The 7,681-nt window shown below is 36.3% G+C and overlaps 1 pseudogene; it reads right to left on the reverse strand.

Annotated features, from left to right (window-relative positions):
- Positions 1-6,428, reverse strand: part of LOC111872734 — a 7,594-nt pseudogene extending 1,166 nt beyond the window's left edge.
- Positions 6,429-7,681: the final 1,253 nt, after the last annotated feature.

Here is a 7,681-nt window from a genome sequence, read left to right on the forward strand (position 1 = left end):
TCTGAGATACCATAAACATCATAAAACACACCACAAAAAAGGTGGAACTTTCCTCTGAAGCATTCGTACCCATCTGTAACTCCAGACTAACAGTGTCATAACCAATAAGACAACAATATGAATCTACACTACACAAAACACTCAACATTCACATTTATATTACTTTATGATTAGGGAAAAATGTGATCTTTTTCAAATGTCCAGAGATATACAGGGTCTGTTTCTCTCATTATAACTTCTGCATAAATATAACTAAAAATAATAATATTTGCCAATTAATAATATTATTTACTGTGAAATTCCTCAAGAATATTGATTACATTTTTCTCTTACATTTGATGTAATATTTACCCATACCAACCACACAGTGTGAATAGTTACACTAGTGAACAGATTATTATACAATAAGCCTTTGTTTGCTTCCCCATTAAAGAAAACTACTCACACTTAAGATCTAACCAATATCAAGTATGTACTGTTCTCCAATAACTGGCATGAAAGATTTTGTGCTCATCTTTGTGCATTTACTTATTAATTAAATAACAAAGACATTAGCTCTGAGCCATAACAAGATGAAGGCTATTGCAGGTTTCTTAAGATTGGGCACACAAGTTCATTTTATGACAATTTATTTCAAGAATCTTCTTGTTAACTCATCTTAAAAGATACCCACTATTTGGTATGCATAATGGACTTACAAACTAAGCAAACTTAATAAACGTCAAGTTCTGCAAGTGAATGTAATATTTTTTATCAATATCAAATACCGCTACATAATTTTGTCATTCCATTTCTGAGTTTCCTTTCTATATATTCACTTCCAATTAATCACTGTTACTTGTAATAAATACAGATGTACATGCATACTATATTTTAGTTTACCTTGTTTCAACCAGTTAACTCAATGGAACCAAGTCCTTCAGAATAAAATGTTTCATTACCTTGTCCATGCTAATGAACCTTACTCTGAACCACTTAAATCTATTATAATATTACCTTCCTACCTGTGCCTAGGTCTTCCAAATGGTTTCTTCCCTTCAGGTTTTCCAACTGAAACTTTCTCTGCATTTTTCTCTGCAACAGTTGCTATATGTTCTAACTTACATAATACTGTTTGATTTAGACTCTAATATTTTTTTTTGTGAAGAGTACAAATTATGGATTTCCCTGTTGCTGAAATTCCTCCAGCAACATGTTTCTTCCTCACTTCATTACAAATGTATTCTTCATCACCCTGTTCGCACACACCCTAAATATACGTTCTTATTTCAGTGTGAAAGACAAGTTCCACGCTTGGAAAAATTACAGTTTTGTATTTTTAATTTTTAGGTTTTAGACAGAAATATGGGAAGATGCAAACACTCCATAAATTTAATCTGTTCTCATTTGCTCATTCATTCATTCATTCATTCATCTGTAATTTGTCAAGACGACAGGTCCACAGTCTCTTCCAAAACAGTTCCTCCATTTGATGCGATCTAGAGCTTTCTCCTTCAAATGAGAATATCCTCTTCTGTCCCCAAGGTCATCCAGCATCTTCTTACGTCTTCTTCCTCGTCTTCTGGTTACTTCTATCTGCCCCTCAATCTTTCCTTCAGTAACTTCTTTTAGAAGGCAGTTACCGTGCAAGATATGACCAATCCAATTAGCCTTCCGTTTTCTTATTTCGTGTAGGATATTCCTCTGCTCACTGACTCTAAATAGCACTTCTTCATTTCTCACATAATCGGTCCAAGTGATCTTCTCCATCCTTCTCCAGCACATTTCGAAGCTTTCCAGATGTTTCTGATCTACTGCCCTAAGTGTCCAAGTTTCAGCCCCATACAAAGCAATGCTCCAAATGTAGCATTTCACTAGTTTCTTTCTCATATTTAAGTCCAATTTGCTGGTAAAAAGATTCTTCTTCTTGCTAAATGCAGCTTTTGCCATGGCAATCCTAGATTTAATTTCACAAGTACACCTTCCATCATCGTTAACAAGCTACCCAAATATTTAAAAAATTTCACATTCTCCAGTTGTTTTGGGTCTCTCTTTCTTGTGACTGGGGTTGGTTGTCTCGAAATTATCATTACTTTTGTTTTTTCCACATTCATTTCCATGCCATAGCACCTTCCAATTTTGATTAGTCTATCAATCATACCCTGTAGCACAGTTTCTTCCTTAGCCATTAACACAGTTTGAATAATTCACTCTCCTAATTTGAAGTCTCCAAGCCCATCCAGAGCTTCCTTGGTAAGGCATTCGCTGTACAAGTTGAACAGAATTGGTGATAAACAGCATCCTTGTCGAACTCTTCACACTTTTTGTCTCCCCTCTGTCAAGTCGCACATGTACAATTTACTAATCAATCTTCTTTCACGCCAATCAATACCTACTTCCTTTAGGATCTGCATTAATTTGGTCCAATTTACACAGTCAAATGCCTTCTACCAGTCCATAAAGCAAGCACACAGTTCTTCATCTATCTCCAAAGTTCATTCTGCTATAATTCTCATCATCCCAATTGCATCCCTGGTTCATTTTCCTCTTCTAAATCCAAACTGATCCTCTCCAAGTATATCCTCTATTTTCCTTTCAATTCTTCTTTTGCTCATTATGTCTCACAAAAACTATTCATTATACTGTCACGCTTATCATATGCTATTGTCTGTAGAGAGTAATATTAAATGAGGCCACAGTATTTCTGATTAGTGCCTTTAAATTAAGGGAAATGAGAAATACATTTGCAATCTTATCCACACAAAAAAAAAATTGATGCAATTAATCCTACTCCTGCACTTTTTTATAACAAATCTGTCAACCATATTCAACTAGATTATTTCTAATCAATTAAAGAAATGTGACAGTGTAATAACAACATCTTTCCTTCAATATTCAGAGTAACTTTTCACTAAAAGGAAGCCATGCCCATTAAGTACTTGTAATAAATAAATGTCATCCTACTTAAGCTATGCAAATTGCAATTCCTTATCATCGTCAGTACCAGAATAATGACAATGTAAATTTCTCATATCAGTAACAGTAGAGGCATTAATGCTGTACCATGAGGGATCTTTGAAAAATGTGCAACTTCCTTTACGATGATCTGTATCTACATTTCTGCTTGTGGCAACAACATGCGCTGCAATGAAGGGAGGATATATGGTTCTATACACAATATACCTTCTGCTTTTGGTGAATGAGTAGGTTATAACCTTCACTTTTTAGAACAGATAGTACATAGTCTAGGCTTGTAAAAACTTACATATGTTTGACAAAAAAGGGCTAATTCCTCTTTTTTCTTATTAGGTTGTTAGTCCACAGTATTTTTTAATTTCATTCTGGGCCCCAAATATTGAAGTTGCACCTATATTTCTTGAAAATCTGCCAGAAAGAGAGAGAGACTGGCTATGCTCGATGCAACCAATCACACACCAGTAACTGCAGTTTACTCACCTACAACAGCCTCTATATTTGTCTCCCAAAGCAGCATTCCCTCAGAGACATCTGCATTCAGAAATGGTCTGTCAATTCCAAGATGATTTTGTCTACTGTACCAAACAGCAGCCTGTCAATGGAGTCAAGTTTGTACTGAAGCAATGGAGGTGAAAAAAGAGTCGCAGCTTTCTCCTTAAGCACTCCAAGTGGAACGGTGCAAATCACATGATCTGCATAGTAATGTGACCCATCTTCACAGACAATTTCCGCATTTGGTACAAGTTCAATGGATTTTGACTGAGACGATTCACTATTACCATCATGATTATGTCTCTGACAGAAAGAAGCTGACGAGGTTCCACCACTTTCACTTGTGTTCGTTGCTTTATTTTCACTGTTATCTTCTGACGTTTCTTCGCAACCTTTCTCACACTGTTCTAATTTTGTGATCTTCTGTAACAGTAGATTTAAATTCTTTTTAACTGCTACCACCACGACTAAACACTTCTGACGCTCTTCTTGGCTGTCCACCATTCACTGTTCTGTCTGAATCATCAGACGCATTCCCAGGGACACGTCTGGCAAGGAGATCAATTCCAGAGTCCCCACCACAAATTGTGATGTCGGCAGATATAGATTCATCTGCATAATGCCACCGTATCATTGTGACAGCTTGTCTCTTACAGACGTTTCCTTGTGGGATCTCTCCTGAAACAAGTTTGAGAATACTGCTGTATCCAGACGGAAGAACAATATTATCACCTTGGAGTTCTGTGTAGCTACCCAATTCTAGTAAGTCGATCTTATCCATACTGTGACAGCCTGTGATGCATGTTTCACGTTTCAGTAAACAGTCGAAGATAGGCTGGCGTAAATGCCGTTCCGCGTCGTTAGATGACCTGTCAAGATACAATTCTGCTTCAAGAGATATGTGTTCACCCTCACTGTTAATACCTGTTGGAGGCGAGTAATGGCACAGGAAGTATTCTTCACAGTGACGAAAAAAGCAAACATATGCATCACATATCTCCTGGAACAATATGAACATCCAAGATCAGAATCACAAATTAACTTCAAAAATCCTATCATTAGCAACACATTTTGGTACCTGCATTAAATATTACAATTAGAATTACTTCACTTCTCTGAATTTAGTGCTATGCCTACAGTTCTGTTATGGGTCACATGAAATAAACATCCAATTATCATGACAAAACAAACTGAAAATTGCGTAACCCTGGAAATAACAGTCTGAAATTCAACAGTTAGATTCTAATGAAAGTGTAGCTTTCAAATTTTTCAGTAACTCTCTCTATACCACATTATAGAAAGTGTCCTTATTTGGCATTTCAGGAACCTATAATGCTGTTTCTATTGCTCAGATATGGAGGCACCATCAAATTGAACAACTTGTCCTAGAATTTAATTCAGCATGTCTGGCGATGCTGAAGTTTAGAAGCGCTGAGACCAAACCTCATATAATTTCAGAAGATATAAACTATGGCAACATATACAAAATAGCTATACACTCCACAATTTGAGCAAACCACAGCATCGAGACCGCGCCATAGCTGAAGCGGTTAGTCACTGGCTTCCCACTGGGGCAGGTTTTCTCTGAGTACTTCGGTTTCCCCTGCCAAACTTCATTCCACCAAGTTCTCCTTCATCATAATCACTAGGGGCAGGTACAACAGGCAAATCAGCGGCCAACATTCCAAGTGAACCCAGCTGGACTCCACCCTCCACTATACGAATTAAAAAAAACACAGCATCACTTTACTCAACAACAATTTTCCTTATAAGACTGACAGAAGACCCTAGAAATTGAAATTGTATGAAATTTGAGGCTATGGCCACAAATACCTTAATTCAGTCCATTACCCTTCAGATATAAATTTACAAGCAATGAAGATATAATGGAAGTGACACTCATTTAGCTAGGGCTAAAATAAATAAATGAAAATATTCCTTGCAGATTATACCAGAAATCCTGTGATTACTGGTGTGTGCACAGAAAAGCAAGGGTATAAAAATGGATTTGTATTTGACATTATTCATACTTCCTGTAATGTTATGAATGACTGAAGACCTTCCAATATGACTTCTGTATTAATACTGATGTTATTTTTATTATCACCCTGCATGGTTCAACCTATCTTGCAATATTCCTACAATTTAAAAGTTTTAAAGTCTACAAACAGGGATATAAGTATTGTAAACACTATAGCAGTGACAAGTAATTTTAAAGCAGTATAAAACAATATCTTGGGACTTAGAAATATTTCATAAGAACCAGCAATCAATTTATGTCTGTAATATTCCATAGGTATCATAATATTCATGTCAAATTATTCATCATAGAATCCTGCCTCAGCTTCATAAAATTATAAATGTAACACCATATATAATTGGCTTTTGCAAAAATTACTTTCCATAAAAATGCAAACACTGAAGACAGCATTCTGTGAAACAACTGAAACTGGAATGACATTTACAAAGCTGCTAACCTGCATCACTTGAAATGGTATTTGTTTTCCTTCTTCGGTAGCAGCTAGTACTTTATGTGGCGAGGGAACATGTACAATATCAATTAAACAGTTTACCATTGCAATCAAATACACAGGGTTTCCTAGAACACCGTGTATCCAATTTGCGCCGAGCTCGATTTTATGGTTACCTGAAATACAAGAATAACCGTAATGACAGTTAAAGCAGTGGAGATAAAACTGCATGTTTCATATAAAACGAATGATAGTGTCAATACTGAAAAATTTATTCTGCAGTACATACTGCCAGTAGAATCATAACCTAAGAAAAATACAGGTGAGGTTATGTATACCTGTATTTGTTGACACTATTCTTCCCCCGATCCTGTTTCTTGCTTCTAATATTTTGAAATCTGTAACGCCATTTTTAACTAGGTGACCAGCAGCAGACAAGCCAGCCATTCCTGCACCAATAATTAATATTTTACATCGATTACTAGAAATAGTCTCTACAGCAGACGCCATACTTACTTTTCTTTTGCAATCAGCTGATGCAACGACGTAACGACCGTAACGACCCATCTTTGTAGGCAAAATTTCAAGTAATTTGTATTTTGTAGCAGATTAAGTATCTAGATGCAACTTCCTCCAAAACAGGGGGTGGAATCTTGAATAGGGGAAAGGGCAACACGGTAACTGGTAACTACTGCCTCTACGAATGTCTGCAGTAACTACACGCAGGTCTCGACCAATCAGAGAGCCTAAACAAACCAATTTGAATACCCATAATTACTTGCGGTTATCGTGGTGCATAATATGGAAACTGGTAAGTATGATTGTTTATTTGATGTGGTTGCGAAACGAAAGTAGACATTTGCGAACGAAATTACAGCTCCATATTAAACATATTATTTGTGTATATGAATGTTATGCTTACTAGCACAAATATAATGAGAAACATATAGAATTCTTTCAAGCCTAAATTTTTTTAGGTTATCATGTACTGTCATCTAAATGATATTTTTTTGATATGTTCTGCAATTTTCGGTTTATCCCAGAGATTGTCTGTTGAATGTGAAGGAGTTCTAAGAGTACCGTGACGGTGTTATAATTTTTGTATTGCTTCTTGCAGCATAAAAGTGTCAAAAACTTGTGTTGCTGCTGCGTGCTTGTCATCCAGCAAGGAAGGCATAAGATTCTTCAGTTTTCCAAGGGATCCAGCACGGTATGTCTGTTTTAATTCATGGTGTAATCACTATGTGTTGCTTAATCCAATGTCTTGGAAAATACATATAGAACAAACTATACCTAAATTAAGTGCAGCTTGCTATGCAATGNTCTTATTTTACAGGCACTGGTGAGAAACTTTCTCCCGATAAATAATGTTGCAACCTGATATCTTGTACTGCAGAGGTTCTTACTCCGTTGTGTGTTTTCTGTTTTCAAACTGAGTTTAATATCATTTAACTCATTCCCCTTCAGATGGTTTTGAGTGAAGTGATATTAAACTCAGTTCGAAAACAGAAAACACACAACGGAGTAAGAACCTCTGCAGTACAAGATATCAGGTTGCAACATTATTTATTGGGAGAAAGTTTCTCACCAGTGCCTGTAAAATAAGAACATTTCATTTACATCAATTATTAATTCTAGCTATATGTGTGAACCAGCGATTTTTTGGGAGGGAGCAGTAAAAAAAATGCTGGTGGTATAATAGCATACTTTCTTACCGACAGGGCAGGTGATATGATAGCATACCTTCTTACCGACCGAGCCCT

The sequence above is a fragment of the Cryptotermes secundus genome, unplaced genomic scaffold (assembly GCF_002891405.2).
Source record: "Cryptotermes secundus unplaced genomic scaffold, Csec_1.0 scaffold2821, whole genome shotgun sequence".
In the NCBI taxonomy this organism is placed as follows: domain Eukaryota; kingdom Metazoa; phylum Arthropoda; class Insecta; order Blattodea; family Kalotermitidae; genus Cryptotermes; species Cryptotermes secundus.